The sequence below is a fragment of the Osmia lignaria genome, chromosome 4 (genome assembly GCF_051020975.1).
Source record: "Osmia lignaria lignaria isolate PbOS001 chromosome 4, iyOsmLign1, whole genome shotgun sequence".
Lineage (NCBI taxonomy): Eukaryota > Metazoa > Arthropoda > Insecta > Hymenoptera > Megachilidae > Osmia > Osmia lignaria.
In genome coordinates, this window is record NC_135035.1 from 7,414,875 (window position 1) to 7,426,880 (window position 12,006).

The window sequence follows — 12,006 nt, forward strand, 5'->3', positions numbered from 1 at the left end:
CTTCAAACCTCTCACCGTTTTCCTCTCTCCTGCCAACTTTGTGCCTGCCCCTTTTTCCACCCCTAGGCCTCTTCGTCCAAGCCGCGGCAGGTACATTGTCGACGAAACAAATCAGAAAAATCGCTAATCGATTCTCGTCAGGGCAATTTATAATCGATCAACCGTGCGATCCTTCGAGTTACCGAAGTCTGTGTATTGTTTTCCTCGATCTCCTCGCGAGAGGCCACTTGCCGTTCGGTGGGTACGCATTAAACTGACCGAGACCCAACCCCCGGGTTTTCTCCTCAGGTATACCCGGGCGAGGCTAGCAACCGAGGGTGGTTTCTGGATTCTGAGAGTTTTCGAGGCGCGGATTACCTTATCTACCAGCTCTCACTCGCTCGCTCGCGCCAATTCCGAAACGAAATCCCGCCGGTCCGGTCCGCACCATCGAGAGGCGTTTACGCGACGATTTACCCCCTAAACCGTCCGCCAGTTAAGTTCAGTGGTCGTTACGCGATATATAGGGACTGTCCCTCGTTGTCACGGTCCCGCATTTTCCATGAAAATAAAATCGCCCGTCGTACATTATAATCCAGCGTGTTATACAAGATACAGAGGTCGTTCCTAATGATGGAATAAAATTAACCCCTCCACTGATTCTGTTTCACGCTCGATGCGTCAGATTAGAGAAGCTAAAGGGCTGACAGCGAGGAAACGGTCGTTTAAAGAAACGCGATATTTCCTAGGAAGTTTCGTTGTACATAATGGAATTGCGTAACAGCTGCGAGTTTCAACGAGACATCGATAAAAAGAAAAGTCAAACGGTAGAATTGGATAAGAGGCGTACAACCGCTTCCCGGATAATAAATGCTCGTTTATACCCTGTCGTATCTTATTCGAACGTTTGCTCCCGCGTATGCATCGTGTATCGTTCGCTCGCGAAGCATCGATTTATGATTCATGAAAGTAAGGAATACATTTCCATGAAAAAAAATCCCCGGGAGCGAGGATTGATTTAAGCGTGGTGGTAAAATTCTAGTTGTTTCATTGCTCGCGTTAAGAACGCACGCTGCTAGTTCCTTTTTTTTCTTTTCCGTTCCTTTTTTTTTTTTCGAATGGGATAACCATGTAGGTATCCTCGGCGAAGCATACGAAGTGACGGAAAAGGGGATTCCCCTGCACCTGATGCAATTAACTCGCTATTAGCGTAGCAGACGTTGAACAGGGCCGTCGTTACGAAAGTATAGCTTGCTGTACGTGATTAAAACGGGAATTCGTTACGGGGCACACCGAGGAACGTCGATAAGATTAATTGATAAATGGCTAAATCGATCGGCTCCGTTGTAGTTTCACTTCGGCACGAGCTTATCGGGGGAAAGATAAATATCTGGCGGCGGCGTGGTAATGATAATCGAGTTAACTCGAGTACACGTTAACCCCGCGATGATCTGTGGCAAATTATCATTACAACCGACGATATCTCTTATTGGTACTCTCTCGCCAGTTCTCACGGGCGATAACCTAGCAAAAATGATCGATCGTATTATCGTAGCCAAGCGTGTTTAAATGTTGTAGAAAAAGAGAGGAGACGAGGAAAAAACATTCGTCGTTCCTTCGAAAGAAATGTTCTTTACGTTACTCGACCAACCGAGTCTGCGCGTGTAGGTGTGTGCATCCACGTCATCGTGCTCGATGATTTTTAAAGACGTGTCGCAATCGTTCCGCGAAGCAAAACATGCAACCGACACGGGAATAAATAAATAAACCGGACGGATAAGATCACTTTGTGCAGTTTCTTGCGTTGTATGATGCATCATGTTAATCGACGAGCAGAGAACAGCAGAAAAAGAAAAGAAACGAAACTTAGAGCGGGGAGAGGAACACACGAGTCTGCGTAGTCTCATCGCGGGCCACATGTTTGAATAGCCATGTTGCTTCGATGACGTTTCCACTTGGAGTATTACGCGCGTCCCGACGCATCGGCCGCGTCTCGATCTACTGAATCGACGCGGCTAAGTTTTTTTTCTTTCTATCTCCCATTCCGTGCATCGTTACGATTAGTAGCTCTTTTAATCGGTCGCCGAGTTTTTCTAACAGTCTCTGTAGAATTTGGATGGAAATTCATATTGATAAGCGTGTAACAGATTTCGATAAATAGAAATTGATTATTAACTGTCAATACTCATTGACGAGAACGATATCGTTCGGAAAGCGGGGAAGGAATAAAGAAAGGAGGTTTCTTCGAGATGTGCGTTGTAAAGAAAACGTTATCCACGAAGAACGAAGGAGCGAAGCGACATGGGTGCTCGTGGGCGGTGGTTAAGGCTCGATTTCCAACGCTCGCTGTTGTTCGAACTTTTTTCTTCCAGCTGTCTCGCTTCGCTTAGGCATAATGGTTCGCGGCATATTAATAACCGCGTGCTGCGTTTTAAGTAGTTTCGCTGACTGATCGTGCACACGTGTCACGCGAATAACGTAAATAGCGGATAATCGTATGGTAAAAAAAAATTGTGCAACGATTTATCGATACGACGGTAGGTTCGAGGAATCGAGGGAAGCGTATGGAACGATTTTTCGGGGAGATTAAGCTGGGAAGAAAATCTAATTAGACGCGTGGCTCGATTAAATCGCGGTGCGCCAATTTAATAAGCACGTGCCGTGCAATTTCAATTAACCGACGATATCCGTAAAAACCGAGCCGCTCCGTCGCGAAGATACACCATTCGCGTTCGTTCGAATTCTATTAACGTCGCGTGATTCCTTTTGTATTAGGTGTCGAACGATAAACAACGAACGAAAGCGAGCCATTAAATTGATAATGCTATATATTGCTCGTTCGGTGTCAGCAATTTTTTACATTCATCAACCGCGTACACGTGCGCACGCGACTGCTCCATCGCAACAATCAGACGATCCACTTGTATCGTTTACGGACTGTTCAGATGCAACCACTTTTGTCTCGACTTTTTATCGCTCTAAATACTCTTTAAGCATAACCATACCCTAGGTACAAGAAACAGAGATAACAGCCCAACCATGATAATCGAACTCCGTCTATGATTTCGTCATGTGTCTAGAAATGGACTACCTGCGAATCAGCACATAAGTTGAAATACAACGTACGACTAAGCACGTGTATAGCACTCAAGGTACCCGATACACCAGACGCGGTGGGGGGGTCACTGGTGACCGGCCACGAAAAACAATTGCAAGCAAACTTTAAGTAGCATTAATATTGCAGTAGTTAAGTGGATGTTACTTCAGGATGTTAAGTGGAAAGTTTAAATTGAAAAACGAAACGCGCTCCGAGTTTTGCCACAGTCTGTATCTACTGCGTTAGCAGATTACAGTTTCTTTAAAAAATCAAATTTTCGTTCCGGATAATCGCGAACGTAGGATATGAATTATTAAAACGAATTCGAAAAGGCGGTTCGCGTTTGAAGGTAGCGCTAGAGTTTGCGGCGGCGATCGTATCCGATCGGTGTAAACTCGGCTTTATTCGGCAGAGCCGAGCGAGATAGGACGAGTGGCGATGTAAATAGAGAGAGAGGGACGGAACTGGCGGTAGGTTGTTCGCGGGTTGAGAGCGGTACGGAGAGTGTACAGTGGCGGGAAGACGGCGACGGCGACGGGTGGTGGGTGGCGGATCGCAGGCGTTGCGGTGACGCGGGAACAGAAGAGGGAAAGGGGATACGAATCGCGTAAACAGAGAGTCAACATGTAAACAGGCCACTCGCGAGACAAACAACGTGGGGGCCGCGGGCTGTTCACCGAACGAGGCAGCCAGGCTCTCGCCTGTTCGTTCGTACGTTCTCTGCCTGGCATTCGTGTGTGTGCTTCGTTTCCGTCCGTCGATCCGTCTGTTCTCTCTCTGGCGTTGAATTTATCGAATCTCGTGGCCGGCGTCGACGGTGCCGGTGTGCGTTGAACACCGCCAGCTAACAGCCATCGATCGACCGTGCGCGGTGTTCACCGTTGAATATCGATAACGTATCGAACCGATCGTGTACGATCGATGGTACGCGTTACACGCGGGATCCAAGGTTAATCGAGGAGATTTCGGACCCGGTTCGTTCACCGGTTCAGTGCACGTGTATTTTCCACGTTTACCTGGGAAGTGTGTGACGACTGTGCGCGAATGTGACGGTCGTGGCACCAATGAGAAACGAGGCTTTATTATCGATGTTACCGAATACCAATGACCCTTCGCCGAGTCGGAGCAAAGAGTAAGGTTATATAGTAAGCGCATTCGTGCTGGCCCCTCAGTAAGGTGTTGTCGCGGCATCGACATTGAAAATGATCCGGTACCCTGATACAAACTCGTACTTCTGTTTACCCGTGTGTCGTCGCGTTACCGCCGCGTGATCGTCGTTTATTATAGTTCAGTGTACTTGGCGTTGTAGTCTGGTGGTCCGTTTGTGACACCTGGCAAGGAACGTCGGAATGTTTCGTTGGTGCGTGTTTCCCTCGTTACACCGTCCAGTTAGTTGATCCGGAGTTAGTCGGTTAGTTAGTTTAGTTTCGACCGGAGTCCCGTGGCAGGGTGTATCGTGTTACCCGGAAAATCGATTAGCGTGTTAGCCGCGTGAAAATCCACCCAGCCACACACTGACTCGAGAGGAACATTCCAGCGTGGATCGTCAACAGGTGTACGCCCTAATGATACACCGACCAGACGATGGATATTGCTGTTAACATCCGTGTACAGTGAAGAGGAGGTGCTCCGCTGCGCTCTCGCGTGAATCATTAGTTTCTTGCAGCGGTCCGGCTACCACGTGAGTAAGCAATCGTTATCGTACCGTTTTATTGAGATTTATGCGTCGCGATGCCTGAGTTAAGACGTCTAATTGTTCCTCAGGATCCGAACGCGTACGCGTCACTACTTTAGGAAAATAACTGTTTACCGTAAGTTACGTTCAAAGAAATGCTATGCGGAAATGGCCTATCGTAATGGTTTTTTAATGGGTCTGAACATCAACGATTGCGGCCTCGTGTGTTCGTAGAACACGAGACTCGAGGCTTCGTCTTTCTTTTCCGCTGCCTGCTCGCCCATAGTCGTCCGTTCGAATTTCGGTTTGTCGGTCGCGGTTAAATGTGGAGCGCGGCTGTACACGTGGGACGCGTGCGCAACCACGTGCACACACGAGTTACAACGATCAATATCGATCGATCTTTCGTAGTAGACATTGACAGACTAATTCGAGAGAATCCCGAATCAGTTGCTTCGATATAATTTGCAGCGTTCGATTAAGTCCCGTTGCTTAATATCTATTCGCCAATTGGGAAATTTGCATACCGGTTCGGAGTAATTACGATTTCAGACAATTTCGTAGAACCGGTCAAAGTTCAAGGATCAACATTGTGCGTAACGCCTTACGTTTATTCAGAAGTATATGAAATTTAACTAGATAGCTACAATTACTACTTTCATTATACATATTGTTCCTTAATTAGAAGGGTGTAAAAGATATTAGTCCTTTTTGTCTCGCCCGTTTTAATTGATGATCGACGAGCGTTTTTGCTCGAGGACGTTCGATGAAAATAATTGGTTCGTTCGCCGATTCAGTCTCGTTGATCGAATCTGAGCAGTTTAACGGCTCGTGCCAGACAATTAATCGACCAAATTCAGGCTGAAGTCATGCCTTTAAGCAGAGTTGCGCTCGTCGTGGACATTGTTGGAATAATGAACGTCTTATTCGCGTTTGCTTTCCGCTGAATCCTATTGGAGCACGAGGAAAGAATATTATTGCGATTTAGACGGTCATCCAATTACCTCGAGCAATTATGCTTCTATCGAAAACATTATTTCCAATGAAAAGTATCTTCGCGATAAGCTCCACAACGTCTTTATGTAGGTTAATACTTTCTTAATAATGAAATTTATCTATTTTCTCACGTTTATCTTCGGTCCTGTTCAAAGTATAATATTCGAACGATTTATGGCGTATTTTCTTTTTTTCCACCGTCTGTATTATACAAATTTTTCCATACGATTCTCTGTTGACTCACGTGGGCACACATACGAGACGGGTCACAGTTTTCCACACGGACATGGACACAGCCGGGTTCGCCGTCAGTCTGTCGGGTCTTTTAGACGTTCGCGTGGAATAAGAAACATTAAAAAGTGTTTGAGGGCAAAAGCGAGTAAACAGTTGGTTATTTATAGCCGGAGCTGTGCGCTTGCTTGAAAGGTGGAACGAATAACGGGGAAAACCGTGATGTTTTGTCCTATACATATGGTTTATTATGTATTCCCCCGAGAACCAATACGTTGTTTACTTCGTCTCCGTATCGAAAAACAACGCCTAATATTCATCGTTAATGAGCCACATTAGATAGCCTTCCGCTCCATTTTAACAAACACGATGTTTATTCGTTTCTTTAGAAGAATCACCTAATCGGAATTCTTGTTTCCTCTTCTTGTACTTTCTTTTTCTTTCCTTTTCAACTTCGCATGGTGCTCGGGGCATTCGACGAAACACACGCTTCTATCGGTATTTGCGGCTTATAACGCATGTATAAATAGCGACGTCCGAGAAAGGATGAACGTTCGTATCTAGAAAGAGTCGCGACGCTTATTACCCGACCGTTGATTACTTTATAATAGACAAACAGGGAGGAAAAAACAATTTCTAAGAGGAAAAATATCGCTGCCGTTGCTACATACGATTTAATGAGTTTACGTGGTACGCGCAACAACGCGGTATATATCTCTGGTTGGACGGTCGGTGTTTACGAAATAAATGACACGCCACGCGTGTTATTTCCGTTCCGACGATTTTGGATGGCAAGGTGGTCGCGGAAAGGGAACAGAACTGACTAAAGGAAATACGGAATGAAAAAAAAAAAGAAAAAATGAATCATGCATACACACATGCGTCGGGAACACAAAAGCAATTGCGGTCGTAAACAGCGTCGAACAAACAACTGATACAAGCGAAATAAAAGAGTCCGTTCGTTTAAAGATTTCATTGAACTGGCACGATAATGGGACACACCGCGCACACAAGTCGACGCGACACTCTCGCAACGAACGGCTCGTATTATCAAAAGAAACTATTGTCGGCTGTTGTTAACAATGCTTTGTTATTAAAAGCCCGTGTGTCCCCAGCGACAAGCAAAGACATTGTGCGTCGCGAATTCGAAGCGGCTAGAAAAATCGTAGAATTGAACTTTTGTTCTCCGTCTCGTAGCAAGGTTTTTCGCACCTCCTGTTTAACCCTCTGATTTAAATTTTTCATCATTTCTCGATGGGTTTTATTCATTTCGAGCCACGATCGATTCAGCAATGTTGTTCGAAAGTTAATCTAACGAGTCTTGGGTAGAATCTTTGCGAGCCACACTCTGAATCGCGTATCTCTGAGAATTGTGATTCATTGTCGGAAAATGTGAACCATTGTTTTCCTTCTGTTACAATGTTTTTTTTCTTTATTTTACAACTACAAACTTATCAATCTTCATTCTTAACCTGTTGACTAGGGATGACAAATTAAATCGTTGCGAACATTCAAGGATTATTTAATAATTCTTAATATTTTTTAATTCAATTGTTTATTTATTTTTTTGCCTACAAATTTACTGTAATTACAATTGTATCAGACACGAGTTACAGTAGTTTGCGTTTGCTGCGAGTTCTAGGAGCTAGTAGATTCACCGCGGCAGTAGATTCAGACATGTGGTCAGACATACCTACTTAAATTCTTATTCTTAAAGACGCGAACAGTTGGTCTTCGCGTATAAGCTTCCAATCTACTATTTTACACTGTTGCTATAACAATAACGCGATCGATCATTTTTCAATATCGAAACGCGAAAAAAAAAAGCGTGGTCGATCGTTGAAATTTCTTGTCGGGGTGTAGCCACTTTGCATAGAGGGAGGAGACAAACAGATCTATGACTTGTAAAAGAGATACGTTGCATTCGTATGGTCATTATCGGTTTTCTATAAATAAAATCATGCTTCTCGATAAAGCTGCCTAGCTCGCGAGCCGCGCTCGTTTAAAACGCGAGATTTACAGACTTCTGTTATATAAATAACCACAATCACGGTCTGTGACGTTGCTCCGCGTACAGTTCGCGCACACATTTGATCGTTTCCTTTCTCTTTTGTTTTCAATGAAGACTAATCGACTGTTCCTGTCTCCTACCGACACTTCGAAATAAACGTGGCCGCTCGACAATCATGGCCAGGGAGAAATCATGAATTTTAATCTTTTTTCATTCGCCAACCATTCGTTCCTTGTTTCTACTCCCGGGGTCACATTTATGGCCCATTAATTCGTTCTCGTTTATATAGAGTGAAGTAGAAAATAAATGGTGAAATTTTGATAACGTATTTAACTTCACCTAAGGATTCTCCGGTTATACGCATTCCTTGTAATTTAGTTATCATTCCGAAAGATAATTAGTCTTCGTTGTGGGGCGGCATAGAAGAAGGATTACTCATCAGATTTTCCACGATCTTACGTTGGTCAAGGAATGCATAAACCTCGTGGTCCGTTACTTTCTGAACGTTCGCCCATTGCCGAGATTAGAGCAGCCAGCATTACTCATTCTCCGACCTAATTGCGCGCGGCTCTGCGACGAGGAAAGTGTGTACGCGACGGCGCGACGTGTACCAGAGTGTTCAAGCGTTGTTTATTCGAGTCTTGAACGAAACATTTTCGTATCGCGAGGCCCCGTCGCTACGTCCAGCATGCCGGTTACGTAGCTGGCATTTTAAACTGGTACACTCGGAATTGAAAAAAAGCAGGCATGAATGGCGCCTTGGAGGTTTCGTTTACACCGGCTCGCTTGAATATCAAAGCACAAAAGGGGGCTTTAAGCGTCGACGAGGACGAGCCGCGTGTGTTGTTTAGAACATGAGCCACCAGACCATCGCAGAATTAACGCTAGACTGAGTTTTTATTTTTCCAACTTTTCCTCTTAACGCGTTGTTTGTTGAGAGAAAGAGAGAGAGAGAAAAAAAAGAAACGAAAGCGAAAGTGTCGCGAGACGATTCGACATTGTAACCTGCGTAAGCGCTCGCGAGTCTGCGACACTTTAGCGTGTGGGTGCATTTAAATGCAGCAGTAGGCCACGCGACATGCACGATACGTGTATGTATCTATATACACGGGATTTCATTCCTGCCATCCGGTTAAAACAGAACGAAAAATAAAAGGTGAAACAAAGCGGAGAGTACGTTTTCCGAGGGAGTTTCATAATACCTTCTTGAATAGAAGCACCGGGATAGCCTTACACACGCGTTTTATAATGCCGTGTTGTGCGTGCGGCCACAAACAAAGAGTTTACCTTGCAGCTTTTCAAGAATAACACCGGTGACACGTGGCTGAGACCAGGCCGACAAAAAAAAAAAAAAAAAAAAAAGGAAAGAAATTAAATTCCCTCGTTCGCGTGTTACCATTCTTAACCCGTTCTCGTGCAAACTCCAACGGATTTGCCAAAGTATTTAATTATTCCACGAGATTTATGAGTCAATTTTTTAACACGTCCATCAAAATTCTGTAGATAAAGTAATGGAAAGGAGATTTAACTAATACACGTCTAACTATACTATTAATGGTAGAAAGGTTTCAGTAAATGGATTATTAGATTGTCTTTCATTCGAATGACGAGTAATCGCGTCTTTTCCACTTAACCGGTTAACCTTTGCAATTCTAAAGTTCATGATTTTTTTTTTAATTAACTCTTGAGGAGAAATGTCTGGGTAGTAATTTTTGTATTTTGTACTTGACACGAAAAGAAACGGGAACTTTCTTGATGTGAAATAGTATAAAGAATCTAGCTTCGTTATTTTCAGTTTATTGATTGACCAGGTATTCCCAGGTGTAATACCAGCAGCTATGTACTCGCGTCATTGTACTTTAGATATCGAGCGTTGATCTATTACATTGGCTAGATTAGTTTTCACGGTGTGGATTGCGCGAAATAAAAAGTTTCAAAGCCCCCTGGGATCCATTGTAAATTAGATCATTTATATTCCTTCGTTACATCGGCTCTCGATTTCTGTAACCTGCCTCATATTCAGCTGCTCCGTTCTTCGAAAAAAAAAAAAAAAAAAATTGTGAAATTTTCGAATAACGATAAAACTGTTCGAAAGCAATCTTCGAACAGAGGGGGAAAAAAAATGATAAAAATTTCGAGCGACTTTGAAAACTATTATACTTCTGATACGATTCATCAAAAGTGACGTGATCGATGATTGATCGCGAATCGTCTCACTGTCAAGGGCAATACGATGGAATTTCGTTGAACAAAGCATCGGGAAGTTGATTTTCGTGTATTTCGGGGAAAATATTTTCCCCGATGTCGTTTCTATCCCGATTATTTGTGCGTCGAGCGTGTAATCGATTTGTCATAATGACGTGCACTTAAATTATCTACACGTATCGTAGTTATATTTAAGTGTAAAGGGATTTATGGTTGTACAACGTGTCGGTTACGATATACAGGCGAGTTTCAGCCAGCCACGCGCAGCCTCGTAAATCAAAAAGGCTAGAAGTTTGTTAGAGATAGGGAGGAGGTGAAACGATCTTTGTTGACTAATGTACACGATTAATTCGTATTAACGCTAACATGCCCGAGCAAATTTAGAACGATTAATCCGTATCGTAACGGATAGAATCATCCTCGGTTCAGACGCGACTGGAATCCCCGGGAAAATTGGAGCAACTCGACTTCAAACCAGAGGATGACCATCTACCGCGCGAGATGCAACGAGTCTTTTGTGGTATCAAGGTCGCTCGCGATGCCAACAAGTTTTAGAACAATGCAGAATGCAGTTTAATTTCGTTTTCTTGGTCTCAGAACCGGCTGGACGTGTTTTCTTCTGTCGGACTTTAGGGATCGCTCATACCGAATTTCGCTGGACAATAACATCATACGAATCACTTCCCTTTCTCACTTGATCAAATTTAAAATTAAGAAACACTTAATTGAAATTCCAGAAAATTTGCACAAAATTAACCGGCAATCGTGTTGCAGTATTTTCGAAATGATAGGCATTGAAGGTCTGAAAATGTAGATTGATATGAAGAAAGCTTAAAGTGCAGTCGCCCACTGAGAATACTGGCTTGGAAATTACACGCACGTGCTTACGCACATGCACTTGGTCACTTGTCCACGCGTGTAAGTCTACTTTTGTGTCCGTGCGAACCATCACACACGCGTAAGATACTTAGCACGTTGAATGTCACCGATGACCGACACCGTGAATTCAATAAAATATAATTCTTATTACAGTGCGCTATACCGCACACGACCATTTCTATCGCGACATTCCAAGCGAGTTAGAAATGTTCTAACGATCTTAACGCACTCGAACTCGCGTTTTCCTTGTAAAGCGGTGTTTTTTTATGTACAGTTCCACCGGTGACGTGTTTCATCGTAATTTCAGTTGGTAGCGTAATTCTTAGCGACAATCGAGGCAGTCTTTGCGGTAATTGATTAATTGAACTGGCTTCAGTAGATTCGCAGATTTAACTGAGTCATGCAATTACCTGAAAGGAGGATTTCCTGTTTAGGCTACGGAATTAAGTGGGTGTTCGTAGATACGGTCTATCCGTGGTTGGCATCGTGTCGAATTATGCACACTCTGCTGAAGAACTTAGATTGAACCACTTCGATGTTTCGATATAATTACTGGATCTGATTGTAATTATGCTTACTAGTATTTATAAATCAAGGCAGTGCTACGCAACGAATTCATAAAATTATATTTTCTCTTGAAATAATATTCAGAAATTTTATTGAAGGATCAATTGTCTAGTCAACGAAGTAGGTATTGGTGTTAGTATGCTCGAGAAGGTAGTAGTTCCTTGGGATCGAGTAATATATAATATGTGACCGATTTAACCCGGCACGCCGTATTGTAAGATTACGTAAATCACGTTAAGGAGCACCTTGCCTGGAAGGAATCCCATATATTATTCCACTCCTAATATGGCCGTACGTGCGTGCATCCCTGATGGTTCCTGTTCCTTCAGATGACACGATATCAACCCTTCCTTCTGTCGCCTTCCT

General features: G+C 43.6%; 1 protein-coding gene across 17 annotated transcripts in view; it reads left to right on the forward strand.

Annotated features, from left to right (window-relative positions):
* FoxP (forkhead box transcription factor P) overlaps positions 1-12,006 on the forward strand; it is a 209,270-nt gene that overhangs the window by 48,530 nt on the left and 148,734 nt on the right. Inside the window, exon 1 of one of the 17 annotated variants that reach the window (XM_034322851.2) lies at positions 1,177-4,761. The exons of 15 other annotated variants lie outside the window; for them this stretch is intronic. The gene's annotated coding sequence lies outside the window, so the exon portion shown is untranslated. Of the gene's footprint in view, positions 1-1,176; positions 4,762-12,006 lie in introns of those variants that run through there. One more of the 17 variants, XM_034322850.2, reaches the window with a different exon arrangement.